Source organism: Artemia sp. Qi Xiang Cuo, chromosome 21 (genome assembly GCF_049724085.1).
Source record: "Artemia sp. Qi Xiang Cuo chromosome 21, ASM4972408v1, whole genome shotgun sequence".
NCBI lineage: Eukaryota > Metazoa > Arthropoda > Branchiopoda > Anostraca > Artemiidae > Artemia > Artemia sp. Qi Xiang Cuo.
In genome coordinates this window covers 50,154,117-50,171,248 of record NC_142814.1, presented here as the reverse complement: position 1 = coordinate 50,171,248, position 17,132 = coordinate 50,154,117, and the positions used below count along the sequence as shown (strand labels likewise).

At 36.1% G+C, this 17,132-nt stretch overlaps 1 long non-coding RNA gene across 1 annotated transcript in view; it reads left to right on the top strand.

The window, feature by feature from the left end:
- Positions 1 to 5,858, top strand: part of LOC148939674 (uncharacterized) — a 128,349-nt gene extending 122,491 nt beyond the window's left edge. The window contains exon 3 of the long non-coding RNA XR_016143549.1: positions 5,680 to 5,858. This is a non-coding gene — a long non-coding RNA (uncharacterized LOC148939674). The remainder of the gene's footprint in view (positions 1 to 5,679) is intronic.
- The last annotated feature ends 11,274 nt before the right edge of the window (positions 5,859 to 17,132 follow it).

Here is a 17,132-nt window from a genome sequence, read left to right as displayed (position 1 = left end):
AAACACATAAATTTTATTTTCAGTAAGAAAATAAGAAAAAACTAACTAAATGAGGCACAATTTTTTTTATTTATATCAGTTTCTATGATGCACAGGAGGCACAGGACTTATAACTTTGAGAAGATTCGATTTTGTAAACAAAGTGACGTTTTCATAACTGCCTTAAAAATATTCTTCAGATTTACTTGGTCTGATTGTCTTATACCATATGTGCACCACTTGACAAAGTGTTCGCAGTTGTGTGTTTCAATGTTGTATTTTGTGAACTCTTAAGCAGCTGGCGACGAATTAGTGCTGCTTGCAGCGAGTGCAAGCAGGGCAGTTTCAATGCGGTCTCTTCGTTCATGTCCTTCAATGGGTTCGTTGTTAATTCTCCATCTGACGCTGTTTTTGGTTTGCTTAATTGAGTGGCCAAGAGAGGAAGGCTGTTCAACATAAAATGAGCATGCGTTCTTTAATAACTCGTGCTCCGGATTATATTGTTTTCCAGTTAAGTGGGCCACAGCGTGTTTGAAATTACTTTTACTCCTGTTATCGGCTAAATGGTTATATGGGCCAATGTAGATTGCCCAGTGGTAATACAAAAACCCAACCTTGGTTCTTCTCTCAAATATATAAAAATATATTCGTTCATATTCGGCTCTTCTACACGATGGTACATACACATCGATAACTGTGACTTCGTCTTGGTTGTCGACAATGGATTTTTCCATTAAACTGGGACAGCATCTATTTTTATATGGTTCTCTTCATCTGATGTGTTGGCTCCGGCACTTTTTATACCATTAGAAGGAGGAAATTTTTCTGAACTAGGCTTTGCACCAAGCTTTTTGAACCAAGATTTTGCTGAAACATTTCTTTTGCGTTTTTTTGAATTTGAGGTGCTGCCACTCTCATCCTGTTCACAACTAGAAAAAGACTTTCCTTGAGCTCAGCTTTGTACCACGCTTCAATCAATTATCTGAAGGTGCTGCTTGATCCTGTCGCACTTCGTTTTCATCCATTGACCCAATTTTATTATGGCTTATATGCAACCCTTCTTTTTCAGCCTCATTTTTGGTGGAGTTCTCGTACAAATTGTGGCCTTTGGTACAGTTCAATTTCTTTTTCTTCAAGTTTGAGTTCCCACCGTTTTATTTCTTGGCCTCATCAGAATTGTCTTTTTCTGGGGCTTCATTTTGTTTTTCCTTGCTCATATCGCTCTTGAAACGTTCTAAGTCGGGAATCCACTTGTTTACTTCTGCTGCTTGTAAATAACGTAGCGCTGATAATGTCCTCAGAATATTACAAGTCCTGATGTTGAAATTCAGGTCACTTCCAGCAGTCGGTTTCGCGGTGTTATTTACCTTATTAGAATCAATAACCGTTTGCTGGGATTGAAAAATATTTTTTGCTGATATCCAATCTAATTGTTGCTTCTTTTTCAATTCTTTTTTCAAGTATGCTACTGTTGAATTCAGTTTGGTGACTTGAAAATAAAACTGGATAAGATTCAATCTAAATCACGTTTTCCAATTTGGCTTTGGTATCTTTTCAATTTTTCCGAAAGTGAGTTTGTCTGTTGTATAAAATCCATTATTTATTTCCGTAAACTGAAACTTCTTCGCTTCTGGAGATCTATAAAAAAGGATAATATTTTAGCAATCGTTGCAATCTCTCACTATTTTTTCGAAAGGATAAATCTGTTTGCTACCTGCAATCTTTTTAAATTTTGAAAAAAATATGACTTTTTTGTCCCTCTGACCAGGACTATTATTTTTCAAGTCGACTTTTATAGTATCAGGTCCCAGTTTAGCGCGAGCTAAGGATTTTTGGATGCGTTTGTGTTTGTTTGAACTCGCTTTATTCTCAGTTTTGATTAGGTGGGAGGATTTTTAGGAAACTTACACTAAAGGTTAGACAGGTCTTTTTTCTAGAGGTAGATTTTTCTTTTTATTGATTTATTCATGCGAATTTGCATATGGGTAGAAAATATTGGAACTCCGTCGAAACTAGTGTTCAATTTAAGAAAAGACCTTTTACCTTGGACCTTTTTATTTTCTATTTGTGTAATCCATAAAATCTAAGATAGATGTATGTGTGCTAGCAAATGGCTACTGAAATTAATACTTATACTTCAACTAAAAACAAAAAAATTTGAAAGCAATAAGAAACGAGGCCAAATATTTAGGTTTTTTTGTTAAATTTGTATTGTACAATTGAAGTGACTTCAATTGGGGGGAGGGTATTCCTACCAGATTCTTTTTTTACACACCATCTTAGAATAAAAACCATATTTTCGTGGTAATATCATAAAAAAAACCTTTTTTTTAAATTCGGTCCAGGCATTTTATTTCTTTTCAACATTCATTTGTTACAAAACTTTGGCCAAACAAACCTCGCAATCCCAATTTTTGAAAATGTTGAGCATTAGTTTAAGTTTGTTTGCCCTGTTGTTTACCCCAGCTCCTGTCATTACCCTGAATGAGATTAGCTCAACAGTGTAATTGTTATAGTGGGGGACTGATGCAATTTTATGTCTAGTAAATACTGAGAGTGACTTTGGTAGTTTCATCATAGACTATATTTTGTAATATATAATAACTTCTAGTTTATTTTGCATTCTTGTTGCTGCATAATTAGCTCCTGTATCTGCCATTTCATTGTCCCAAATTCCGACATGCTCAGCCACCTATAACAACCTTATGGTTTTAAGCCGTGTCAGTCTCTTATAATTTTTTCTTGAAGCCGCCTTACCAGCACATTTTTCTTGGGAGCTTTTATGCTTACTATAGAGTCTAAGCACCTCAAACAAGCAGTGACAAAGAATCTAAGGCAAACTTTGAGGTGTGTGATTCCCAATCCTGGCTTTGAATTACCACCTATGCTCTTAATATTCCTTAATATTCGGCTTGGGTTGAATTTTTATTTTTTGTTCTTATGTATATTACTTTTGAACGGCGAGAATTGGCTTTCGAACATACACATCGTTCATTCAACTTCAAAGAACTATCTGTGTATAATTTCATAGGATTATCATCATACCTTTCTATTGCATTGTAAAACTTATATCCATTTTCTGTTCTTTTGGATCTCAGCTTTACAATGCTTGGGTCTAATAGCTTCTCTGTTTCTTCAGCACTAATAAATACAATTAAAACCGTTTTCCGTTCAAATTTTCTTCTTAGTTCTTTCTTTTTTTTGCATAATCTCTTCGGTCTCCTAAATTCTCCCTTTTCTCAACTTTTCTTGAGCAGTTGCAATCACAAACCAAAATTGGGTTTTCGACCATTGCGAAGATTATAGAATGGAGAAGAAATGAGCAAATTTGTACAACAGTAAGAAAAAAATATATGTATTAGAGATATATATTGCAAAGAAAAAAATAAAGTAACAGTAAGGGCAATAGATCCTAATTCTAAGGCAATTTGTGCAATAATTTTGTAAAATTCAACATTTTTATCATCAAAACACAGATCGATCATCTGTGGTACAAAACATCGTAAAACCCCATTAAAGCACCCATTAAAAGCACTTCCCAGACAATAGAGGAATTGGTGATGAGAAAAAAAGATAAGGAATTCCCACACGCCCCAAGCATAAAATAACTCGTAACATTTTTTTTAAATTTTGGCTCATTAGTCATTGATATACTATGAGTAAAAATGTAAATGCTTGCAGAAATGGAGTATACTAGTTCTCCACTTGCTATTTCTCTACCCTTCGAATTTTGCAGTATTGATTTTTTTTGAATAGAAATTAAGCCGTGGCTCACACAATAATAAATACATATACAACAGAAGTACAAAAGTACATAATAACGTCTGTTTCGAGTTTTTATCGTCTCCTCCATGATAACACTGTCGCTAACATTTAACACTTCCGACACAGATAACACAGTCAGACTTATTTGACATCCAGGATTTATAAATATAAAGTTCTTCAATTTTCCTAGAAGAAAAAATAACAAAATCAGCTGAATAAAAATGAGGCACGAATTTAAGGCACTGATAATCGGTTTGGTAGACAAATTTCTTATAGTCCTATAAAGAAATTTTGTTTCCCTGGTGCCAACTCAGGTCGATTCAGAACTGGAAACCGTGATTTTCTATGATTGTTGGTCTGGTTGGTTCAAAATTATGACTCCACAGTAGTACCAAATTTTCGTCATTTTTACGACGTTGTGAATAAAGATCATTATCGATGTTTGAATTAACATTTTTTTTTTTTTTTTTTTTTTTTTTTTTTTTTTTTTTTTTTTTAAATGGACACTTAGCAAACATGACACACAACCAGGGTTGCCGCCCTGGTGGCAACCCTATATATATATATATATATATATATATATATATATATATATATATATATATATATATATATATATATAGCTCTATTCATGCTCACGAAATTGTCCAAGTATTCATTAGAAAATCTGCAACAGGTTAAGTTGCTTCGTAGTGAAGATTTTAAAAGTAGAATAGGCAAAGCCCGGGGTATTTTTTTCAGTTAAAAAAAAGTTTGGAAGAATAAGAAGATAAGTCTGCAAACCAAGATTAGAATATTAAAAGCTACAGTGATGACAGTGGTCAAATATGGCTCTGAAGCATGGGCGCCCCGAAAAGCAGATGAAGATTTGCTATATGATTTCCAGAGAAATTGCTCACTAATTGTTCTTGGTACCCGGATGACTGGCCGTATTTCAAACAGTAGACTGTACGAAAAATTTGGTTCAATTCCGCTTTCTAGGGCTATAATGAAAGAAAGGTTGAGGTACTAGGACACGTTTTGTGCGGATGAAGGATTAAAGATTGCCGAAGATTGTACTTTTCGTCCACCCGTCTAGTGCTAAACGGAAAGCAGGTCGTCCTCGTCTGTGGTGGGAGGACGTTATAAAGAAAAATTTAAAGAAAATGGGAACTTCCTGAGAGGGTGTGAAAAGGGAGGCTTTAAATAGATTGGGATGGAGGAAAAGCGTGCGAAGACAAAGTCATTTCTCGTCAAGGGGATATTCTAGAGAAAAACAGCAGAACTCCAAAGCAGGATTCCTTCAAGGTCGCAATTTACATATGAAAGTACTAGCACTGAAAACACGCGAGTTTTAGCTCAAGATCGAGGTACTTTTCAAAATAAATTTTCATCTCATAGGTCAAAGTTGGATAAATTCAACTCAAATTATAGTTTCAGTAATACGGTGCCACAATGGAAGAAAATGCTACCTCAGGAAGGATTTCCACAAATGTAAGTTGGCATGTATCTCAAAATCCATCGACAAAACGTGCTTCATTTGAAGTTCAGTTGCTCACACCAGTTGCTAGTCCATCACCAGCTTTAATCTCCGGGTTGCCCAATATGGAAGAATTTATTCCTTTTACTCCATTGCCTGTCCCAGATTCAGTTGCTGAAAAGTCCGCTGCAACGGTGAAACCCCAAGTTTTCTGGAGATTTAGAGCCTATTTCGAAAAACTATAATAATATGGTTTATAAAGAAGAGGTACCGGCCATTGAGTGACCGTCATTTTACTGGTTCAACAATCAGAAGTTTTTCTTTGCTATTTATTTAGCATATGTTTGTACAAGTCTAAGGTGAGCCTATTTACAAAGTAATTTCCCTTCATGATGAGTTTGGAAAAACCTAACTTTTGAGCGATGATAGGCCTCAGCCATTTTTTTTTAACGTTGAAATTTCACGTATCTTTCTAGGTTTCCTGGTGTTGGCACAGCAAATGCAAAGTCCCGGTTGCGTCTTCTGTCACTCTGTTTGAATGATAACCATCAAGTATGTTCGCTTGTGATTAGCGATTTAGCACAGATATTTGATGTACTATTCCCAAACATGGAATATCTAGTTGGAGTCGGTTGGACACCAGAAGGAAAATATTGAGTTAGTCCCTAATACGTTTAAATATTTAAATGCTTCTTATTAAAAAAAATTACAGTAGCCCGAACGACGTTAAGGCGTTCCAAAATTCATGAAGTCTTTTTGAAACCTTGTGGGCTCCTCTTGCTAGTAATCCTCTTTCTTTCTTCTGGTTTCCTTCGTGTAATTCTTCTGCTTCTTTCTTTTCTTCTTCCTCTTTTGTGTAGGTGAACCCTGATTTCTTCTTCTCTGTCGCAACGTTTGCATCCCCCCTTTGGAAATTAAATTTTGGTTTCCAAAAAAATCCCCTGTTATCGATCTTGACATTTTCAGGTACACTCGGAGGACCTTTGCGAAAACAAATAATATAGGACAATAATATAGGACCTGTTTTAACTGACAAAAATTAAGTTTAATGGCTGTTTTCGGCTTTACGGGAAATTCAGAAAACCGTGAGTCGCCAATATCAATGGAAAGACAAGATGGCTTAGAAAACTATTTTAGCATGAAATCATCACGAATGGAAAAGGTGAATAACTTCAAAATGCACCCTGCTTTCTAGTGATAAACCTGTTTTCATAATATAGTGGGCTCTAGGCGGATTTCCCTGGAAAATTTCCCCGAAAGTCTGATTCCCCTGCGAATAATTTCCCCCTCCACGCCCTCACCTCAAACAAGCAGTCACAAAGAATCTAAGGCAAACTTTGAGGTGTGTGATCCCCAATTCTGGCTTTAAATTACCACCTATGCTCTTAATATTCCTTAATATTCGGCTTGGGTTGAATTTTTATTTTTGTTCTTATGTATATTACTTTTGAACGGCGAGAATTGGCTATCGAACATACACATCGTTCATTCAACTTCAAAGAACTATCTGTGTATAATTTCATAGGATTATCATCATACCTTTCTATTGCATTGTAAAACATATCTATTTTTTGTTCTTTTGGATCTCAGCTTTGCAATGCTTGGGTCTAATAGCTTCTCTGCTTCTTCAGCACTAATAAATACAATTAAAACCGTTTTCTGTTCAAATTTTCTTCTTAGTTCTTTCTTTTTTTTGCATAATCTCTTCAGTCTCCTAAATTCTCCCTTTTCTCAACTTTTCTTGAGTAGTTGCAATCACAAACCAAAATTTGGTTTTCGACCATTGCGAAGATTATAGAATGGAGAAGAAATGAGCAAATTTGTACAACAGTAAGAAAAAAAATATACGTATTAGAGAATTTATATATTGCAAAGAAAAAAATAAAGTAACAGTAAGGGCAATAGATCCTAATTCTAAGGCAATTTGTGCAATAAGTTTGTAAAATTCAACATTTTAATCATCAAAACACAGATTGATCATCTTTGGTACAAAACATCGTAAAACCCCATTAAAGCACCCAATAAAAGCACTCCCCAGACAATAGAGGAATTGGTGATGAGAAAAAAAAGATAAGGAATTCCCACACGCCCCAAGCATAAAATAACTCATAACGACATTTCTTTTAAATTTTGGCTCATTAGTCATTGATATACTATTAGTAAAAATGTAAATGCTTGCAGAAATGGAGTATACAAGTTCTCCAATTGCTATTTCTCTACCCTTCGAATTTTGCAGCATTGATTTTTTTCAAATAGAAATTAAGCCGTGGGTCACACAATAATAAATACATATACAACAGAAGTACAAAAGTACATAATAACGTCTGTTTCGAGTTATTATCGTCTCCTCCATGTATTCATTAGCAAAGCTGCAACTGGTTAAGTTGCTTCGTAGTGAAGATTTTAAAAGTAGAATAGGCAAGGCCCAGGGTATTTTTTACAGTTAAAAAATAGTTTGGAAGAATAAGAAGATAAGTCTGCAAACCAAGACTAGAATATTGAAAGCTACAATGATGACAGTGGTCAAATATGGCTCTGAAGCATGGGCGCCCAGAAAACCAGATGAAGATTTGCTATATGTTTTCCAGAGAAATTGCTCACTAATTGTTCTTGGTACCCGGTTGACTGGCCGTATTTCAAACAGTAGACTGTACAAAAATTTGGTTCAATCCCGCTTTCTATGGCTGTAATGAAAGAAAGGTTGAGGTACTAGGACAAGTTGTGCGCAGATGAAGGATTAAAGATTGCCGAAGATTGTACTTTTCGTCCACCCGTCTAATTCTGAACGGAAAGCAGGTCGTCCTCGTCTGTGATGGGAGGACGTTATAAAGAAAGATTTAAAGAAAATGGGAACTTCCTGAGAGGGTGTGAAAAGGGAGGCTTTAAATAGATTGGGATGGAGGAAAAGCATGCGAAGCGTGCGAAGACAAAGTCATTTCTCGTCAAGGGGATATTCTAGAGAAAAACAGCAGAACTCCAAAGCAGGATTCCTTCAAGGTCGCAATTTACATATGAAAGTACTAGCACTGAAAACATGCGAGTTTTAGCTCAAGATCGAGGTACTTTTCAAAATAAATTTTCATCTCAGAGGCCAAAGTTGGATAAATTCAACTAAAATTATAGTTTCAGTAATACGGTGCCACAATGGAAGAAAATGTCTACCTCAGGAAGCACTTTTTAAAATAAATTTTCATCTCAGAGGTCAAAGTTGGATAAATTCAACTCAAATTATAGTTTCAGTAATACGGTGCCACAATGGAAGAAAATGTCTACCTCAGGAAGGATTTCCACAAATTTAAGTTGGCATGTATCTCAAAACCCATCGACAAAACGTGCTTCATTTGAAGTTCAGTTGCTCACACCAGTTGCTAGTCCATCACCAGCTTTAAGCTCCGGGTTGCCCAATATGGAAGAATTTATTCCTTTTACTCCATTGCCTGTCCCAGATTCAGTTGCTGAAAAGTCCGCTGCAACGGTGAAACCCCAAGTTTTCTGGAGATTTAGAGCCTATTTCGAAAAACTATAATAATATGGTTTATAAAGAAGAGGTACCGGCCATTGAGTGACCGTCATTTTACTGGTTCAACAATGTGAAGTTTTTCTTTGCTATTTATCTAGCATATGTTTGTACAAGTCTAAGGTGAGCCTATTTACAAAGTAGTTTCCCTTCATGATTAGTTTGGAAAAACCTAACTGGTGAGCGATGATAGGCCTCAGCCATTCTTTTTTCACGTTGAAATTTCACTTTTTTTTTCAATGCTGCATCTAGGATGTAGGAAGGCAGCTCTTTACAGATGCTTCGTATCATTTTTTCTTTCTAGGTTTCCTGGTGTTGGCACAGCAAACGCAAAGTCCCGGTTGCGTCTTCTCTCACTCTGTTTTAATGATAACCATCAAGTATTTTCGCTTGTGATTAGCGATTTAGCACAGTTATTTGATGTACTATTCCCAAACATGGAATATCTAGTTGGAGTCGGTTGGACACCAGAAGGAAAATATTGAGTCAGTCCCTAATACGTTTAAATATTTAAATGCTTCTCATTAAACAAATTACAATAGCCCGAACGATGTTAAGGCGTTCCAAAATTCAGGAAGTCTTTTTGAAACGCTGTGGGCTCCTCTTGCTAGTAATCCTCTTTCTTTCTTCTGGTTTCCTTCTTGTAATTCTTTTGCTTCCTTCTTTTCTTCGTCCTCTTTAGTGAATTTTGTTTAGGTGAACCCGGATTTCTTCTTCTCTGTCGCAACGTTTGCATCCCCCATTTGGAAATTAAATTTTGGTTTCCAAAAAAATCCCCTGTTATCGATCTTGACATTTTCAGGTACACTCGGAGGACCTTTGCGAAAACTAATAATATAAGACAATAATATAGAACGTAATATAGAACCTGTTTTAACTGACAAAAATTAAGTTTAATGGCTGTTTTCGGCTTTACGGGAAATTCAGAAAACCGTGAGTCGCCAATATCAATGGAAAGACAAGATGACTTAGAAAACTATTTTAGCATGAAATCATCACGAATGGAAAAGGTGAATAACTTCAAAATGCACACTGCTTTCTAGTGATAAACCTGTTTTCATAATATAGTGGGCTCTAGGCGGATTTCCCTGGAAAAATTCCCCGAAAGTGCGATTCCCCTGCGAATAATTCCCCCCTCCACGCCCTCACCTCAAACAAGCAGTGACAAAGAATCTAAGGCAAATTTTGAGGTGTGTGATCCCCAATTCTGGCTTTAAATTACAGTCTTTCCAGTTTAGTAATTTCTCTCTCCTTCGTTTATTTTTCCTGTTTTCTCTTTTTTTTTAGTGTTTCTCCTTTTGTGTTTTTCCCTTATATATCGTTATTATTATTATATTATTTTTTTTACTGTATGGTAGTGTTTATTCTCTTTAATCTTTATTTCATATATATTGTTGGATTTAGAGTAATATTTATGGTTGTTTTAGTGCTTTATTATTGTGTTGTACGGCCCACAACAATCCAAGCTTCTTGGGCTAAATAATTTTTCTTTACGTTTGTAATACAGTTTAGTATTAATAAAATGATTGATGATTGACTGATTGATTTATAACAGAAAACAAGTTGTTTTAACTGAAAGTAAGGAGCAACATTAAAAATTAAAACGAACAGAAATTATTACGTATATGATGGGTCTTGCCCCTCCTCGACGCCTTGCTCCTTCCGCTAAAGTTGTTTACTACTTTGAAAAGAGCTTCTTATTCTTCTAATTAAACGACTGATGTGTTTCAGGAGTCACTCTTAAGGAATTGGGACAAAATTCAAGCTTTAGCGTAAAGAGCGAGGTTTTGAGGAGGGGTAATACCACTCAAATACGTAATAATTTCTGTGCGTTTTAATTTTTAATGTTGCTCCTTACTTTCAGTTGAAAAAACTTGTGTTTCTTTTAATTTCTTATCGTTTTTTAAATAATGCCAGGAAATATGGCTCTACCTCCCCGGAAAAAATCACCCTCCCCAAGGAAATATCCTCTGGACACTTCAATCCTGACGAAAATTTACCCTGGAAAATTACGCTTAACACCTCCACGCGTAAAATTGAGTCATTAAAGAGAAAGTAAGACATAAAGAAAATTTGTATAGGAATTCCGGCAAATTGACCCTGAAAATTTCATCCTCTGAAAAATTCCTTCTTCATAGAAAATTCTCACCGCGCAAAGTTCCCAGGAAAAAATTCCTCCTCCCCTCTCCACCCTAAAAATGTATGCATACTTCCCAAAATATTAATTCTATACAAATATTAAAAGTAAACAAATGGCTAATTTTATAACTTAAGGACTTTTCTTCAGGGACTGTTGTAGCGATAAAAGATTTGTGGCTATAAAGAAAGGGACTGGGCTTAATTGCGTTAATAAATATCGACCGCGTCAAATCTAATATCGTACTTTAAAACTGCGAACTTACACCTTATAATATCTCCGATAGCGCCGCTTATAGCGCTAAAGATTGTGCCATCGAGCCCTGCGCCACAACAATGGGGAGTGAAGTAAATTTATAACCGCGCCACCCTCAATTATTGAGAGAAAATAATATGTGTAGCCATACAAATGTGACCTCTTTTCCTCGAGCTATCTGGAGATCAGATTCCCAGGGAACGTATCTTGGAGACATGTGAACTAATTACATGTTATTAGACTAGATGCAGACATATAAAATGAAATAAACACAGGTAAAAAGCAATAGATTTATTGAGTCTTACATATTTAGGTGAACAGCAGTGAGTCACTTCAAATGACACAACGGTGACTGAGATACAACAATCAAAGAATTGCAAAGCTTGAACGTTGAAATAATTCTGTCTAAATGGTCCTGAATCTGATTTACGAATATTTCCAAAAAGCACTTTTACCCCACTATCAAACGTAGTTTTTTTGTCCTTCGCTCTGAGAACTGGCTCACAATTGTCTCAAGTGGCCCAAGGATGCAAACCCTTTGTCCAATAAATTGTTTTAAATATTTCTGATGATTCAAACGTTCACACGGTTCTTATCATTTAAACTTCCTTCGAAATATTGTGCGTAGCATCTTTTTTATTGCCCACTGTCTTTGAGAAATCCAAGGCTTGGATAGCGCTGTTCTTTGTCTGATGCTGACTGCCATTTATAACTTTTCTGATTAATGACATTTCTTTCTTTTTTTGACACTAGATTTAAAATTAATTAGAGGAAGTCGGAATTATGTTTAGATAGAAGGAACTTTATTTTGGTATTTTAAATATATCGCATTTTACTCACGGTACATATTATCCTTCCCATTAATTAATAACGTCCCGTCATTAGCACTTGCTCGCCTTTGGGTTTTTGAAATATTCGCAATTTATTAACTATTTATTCTACATAATTTTTATTGACATTGTATTTATTGGAGTTTCTTTTTGCGGGGTCACCACTTTTAAAGGCAAAAATGGCGCAAAGAGTTGCAATGCCACTTACTGGAGGGGGACGATCCCTCTTTGGCCCCAAATTAGTGGGATTTCCGCGATTACTCCAACGGTTCCTTTATACTAACGTGATCGGATGGTCTATGGCCACATTTAAAGCCAAAGTTTACCGATAAGATTTCTAATTAACTCTTTTAGAATTGTCGGTTCCCATGAAGAATAACAGCTCTGAATAGGGTTGCTGGACAACGGTTTGGGTGAAGTATTAAGTGACTGGGAGAGAGTATCCCTCATGGTCTTCAGATCAGAAAGGCAAAATCTCGGTAAAGGGATCACAACTTGCCCGCCAGTTGTGCATTTAGGAAAAGGACTATCTCTCGCAACTTTCCGGAGGGTATCTTCCCCAAGGGATTCCTCCCCCTCATAAAGGATTGACATATTTTTTGAATTGATAATACTAATTTCAGATTCATTTCCAAATTTTTCCAGTCCGACTCGACATTCAATATCTCCCAACCTCCCCCCAACCTGTTGTAGGTCATTCATCTCTCTTTTGTAGTTATCTTCTTTTATTTCCCATGGGTCTTTGACCTCTTTTTCCCCCTTATTGTCTATGTTATCAAGGCACAGCCCATCCGACATTTTATTTCCCCCCCCCTCTATTGTTTATATATCTCTTTTATTCCAATCGGGACATGCCGTCAGCGTTCCCGTTATCTGTCCCTGGTCTTGACTTTATTTCGAAGTCATATTCTTGTAGGTACAGGGCCCACCGTGCTAATCTTCTCTTATTTGAGTTTATTATATTTATCCATTTCAATGCGTTGTGGTCTGTCACTATTGTAAATTTTCGTCCATATACATAATAGTCTAGTTTTTTGACCGCATAAATTATCGCAAGGCCTTCTTTTTCAATTTTGCTACAATTTTATTCTGCTTTCGATAATTTCCTGGATATAAACGTGATAGGATGTTCCGCATCTTCAACATCTTGGAATAGAACTGCCCCTAATCAGTAATCTGAACTGTCAGTTTGTTGCACAAATGGTAAGGAAAAATCTGGATTTCTCAGTATTTTTCGCCACAAAGAGCATCTTTCAGTGTATCAAATGCTTTTTGTTCAATTTTTGACCACTTAACGGGCTCTACGGCCCCCTTCCTTGTTAACTCTGTCAAAAGTGTTACAATCTTTCCCAAATTTGGCATGAATTTTTGATAATATCCTGCCAACCCCAAAAATGACCGAACTTTTTTCTTTGTGGTCGGAACTGCTGCGTTTCTAATTTCTTCTGTTTTTTCCCTTAATGGGGCTATTATACCGTTTCCAATTTTTTGTCCCAGGTATTCTGTGTGTGTCTGCATTGATTTATATTTTTCTTCATTCAAAGTTAATCCTGCTCTCCTCTTCCCAGTTAATACTTTTTCCATTTGGATTAGATGTTCATTGAACGAGTTCGAAAATACTATAATATCATACAAGTAAGCTCTTATATAGGGTAAGGAGTCTAAAATATAATCTACTAGCCTTTGGAATGTTGCTGGTGCCCCTTTTAGTCCGAATGACATGTACCTAAATTGGTACAACTCAAATGGAGCAATAAAGGCAGTTTTGGCTGAATCATCTGGGTCCATTTTTACTTGCCAATATCCCCTTCTCAAGCCTAAAATTGATATAAATTTTGCGGAGCCAACTGACTCTAGAATTTCATCCATTCTTGGTTTTGGTTAAGCTTCTGATTCGAAAATATTATTCAGTGGTAAGCCTTCTTTTCAAAATCTACTGAAGAATTGTTACGTTTTAAAATCTCTAACTTTATCCACGAATTACTTAGAAATTGTCTCGATTATACCTAAATTAATCCGGCATGCCCTTTATGGTGGCTGGAATTGTCTTTTCGCTCCAATGCGTAGTGCTAGAGCGGGGGTTATCGCTGTACTGTACTTTATTATTATTTTATTTGCTACATTTTCTGTTTTTTAGATTCGGTTTGTTAATATGTCGGCAAATTCCGTGAGTAACTTATTTAATTGGGATTTCTGAGCCTGGCTCAGATATGTTTCCGCCGAAACCCTTTCAATGGTGTTTATATGTGTTTCTGCCGGGTCTATTGTACCTAAAGGGGCACTTTCCTCGTCATGTTCTGAGGTCGAAATCATGAGACAGCGCTTTTGCGGATCCTTGAGGTTTTCTTTTCCATTTTCCTTATTAAATTTCCCCAGTAAATTCACACGGTAAACTTCTTCCTTTTTCCTTGCTCTATCTAAGTCCATGATGTAATTTACATAATTAATTTTTTTTTTACTTTAAACGGTCCTTTCCATCTCACTTCAAATTTACTATTTCCGTCCGGTAATAAAATGAGGACTTCCTCCCCTTCCTTGAATTCGCGCATTCGGGCGGATTTATCGTACCATGTTTTCGTTTTGTCTGCATATTTCCCCTGTGCTTGTTTTGCAATTTCATGGTAGTTATACAGTTTCTCTCGTAGTGATAGCAAGTGGGTTATCACTGTTTTTTTCATTTTTCTCCTCATTCTCCCATGATTCCTTTAAACTGTCTAACACCCCCCTGGGTTTGTTCCATATAGTAATTCAAATGGCGAGAATCCTGTAGCTTGGTGTGGGGTTTCTCTATATACAAAAAGGACATAAGGAAGCATTTTGTCCCATTGTTTTACATCATCTCTTACAAAACGTCTCAACATGCTAATTAGGGTTCCGTTAAATCTTTCTATCACTCCATTTGTCTGAGGATGGAATGGAGTAGTTAATACTTGTTTAATACCGAGAATTTCGTATAATTTTCAGATGTATGTTGATATAAAATTGGTTCATTATCCGTTAAAATTTCCTTCGGGATACCGTGACGCAAGACATATTTCGCTAATTCTTCTGTGACTTTTGGCGATTTTACTGTTCTCATTGGGATAGCTTCTGGGTATCTCGTAGCCAGATCATTAATAACTAAGATGAATATGTTTCCCGCGCTAGACTTTGGAAGTGGACCTACAATGTCCTTTGAAATTCTCTCAAATGGTTTGCCGAAAATGGGCATTTTTTTCATTGGAACTGTTTCATTTGGTTTTTTGCATACAACTAATTGACAATCTTTGCATCTTTTAAAGGAGGTGATAACATCTTTTTTTAAACCTTTCCACCAAAAACGCTGAATGACTATCTCTTGTTCTTTGGGGTTCCATGTGTCCCCCCGTTGGGCTTGAGTGAGCCAACTTTATTACCGCTTTCCTTAATTCGTGTGGTACCAAAAGTACTCTTATATTCTCTTAACTCGTTTTCTGAGTCTACTTGTTTTATAATATTTACCTCTCCTTACAACTTCCTTACTTTTTTTACCTTCTCTGAAGAGTGAGTTTATTTCGTTATGTCCGTTCTTTCATGTAATGATATTTCATCGTGTATTATCGCAACTGTTTCTTTTGTTCGGTCTTCTCTATCTGCGAGTAATTCTTCTTGTATTTGTTTTAGATTTTTCTCTTCTTCTCTGGTTCGTACCGGGGATCTCTCTATTACTGATTTTGGTTTGAAGATATCCTCTTCGCATGTACCGGAAATGATGGTGTTTTTCTTAGGGTATTTCAAGCGGGAGTCGCATATAATTGTGTGTCTGAATCCGATTTTTGTTTTACCGCGGTAGATCTTGTCTAAATTCTTCGTTTGTTCAACATTATCTTACGTTTTATTTAATGTCTTTCGTTCAAATAAAAATTCTTTTATCAATATTTCTTTTTATTCTTTCGTAAAAAGTTATTTTCTTTAAATTTGTCGATTATCTGTGGGGGGCTCAGCCTCCCTTATCTCTCAAGTTAATTTTTTGCGTGATTTATTGATTATCAAATTTTATTATCTATTATTATCCGACTAGGCACAGCTGAGATAAAAATTTTCTCCTTACGATTTTTATATCTGTAACTACAATAGGCTATTTTTGTAGGCTATATGACCCTGTCTCGTCGACCAAGCTAAATTCTTTTAATTATCAGATTTACTTATAGGACCTGATCTTGCTGCCACCACTTATTGGAGGCTTTTTGTGATAGGTCACCACGTTTGAATGCGAAAAAGGTACACAGAGTTGATATGCCACTTACTGGAGGGGGACGATCCCTCTTTGGCCCCAAATTAGTGGGATTTCCGCGATTGCTCCAACGGTTCCTTTATACTAACGTGATCAGATGGTCTATGGCCACATTTAAAGCCAAAGTTTACCGATAAGATTTCTAATTAGCTCTTTTAGATTCGCCCTAACCTGAAAAGTTAAAAAGAGTACATAGAAAAAGGCTTACTATATTTTACAGTCACGAGTATAAAATGAACTAACTAAAAAATGGATTTGGGCTAGCCGCAGCACGCGGTGGGGTTACTAGGGGTGGTAAAAACTCTTTCCAGCCAATCCCAGAGCTCCTCCCATACTGGCCAATCTCCCTAACTGCGCCCTTTTTTCCCTCGTGGTCAATTAAGCACGTACGCAATTAAAAGGACCCAAAATGGCGTCAAAGAAAATAATAGGAAAATTAATATTTATTATTTAAAGAAGGAAAATAATGAAGGGGCCCAAAGAAATGAATCTGGGAGGGACATTTGTCTGACAAAACTGGGACCAAGGGTTCCAACAGTATTATTTCATGTTTATATTTTGGCTTACTCAGGAGTGCTAAAAATTTTCTCTATTACTCTTCTTATTTTATTCTACGTCCCTATCTAAAATTCATCACCCGGACTAAGATCATTCATGGTTCTAGGCTAGCTACTATACTAAAGATTTTTTTTTCTACATCTAACACTGATTACTTTTACATTTCCAACAAGGTTGGGGCTATTCTACCTTCACATAAGATTTTTTTGAATTCACTTTTTACAAGGCTTTTTTTGCTGTCTATATGGCACACTACTTTCTATCTACGTTATATTAAATGAACAGCTTGACAACGCAACACATAATTCTATCTGAATATCTAACACTACATACAAGAACGATTTAAAACACACAATATTGAGTTTACCAAGTTCACTGGT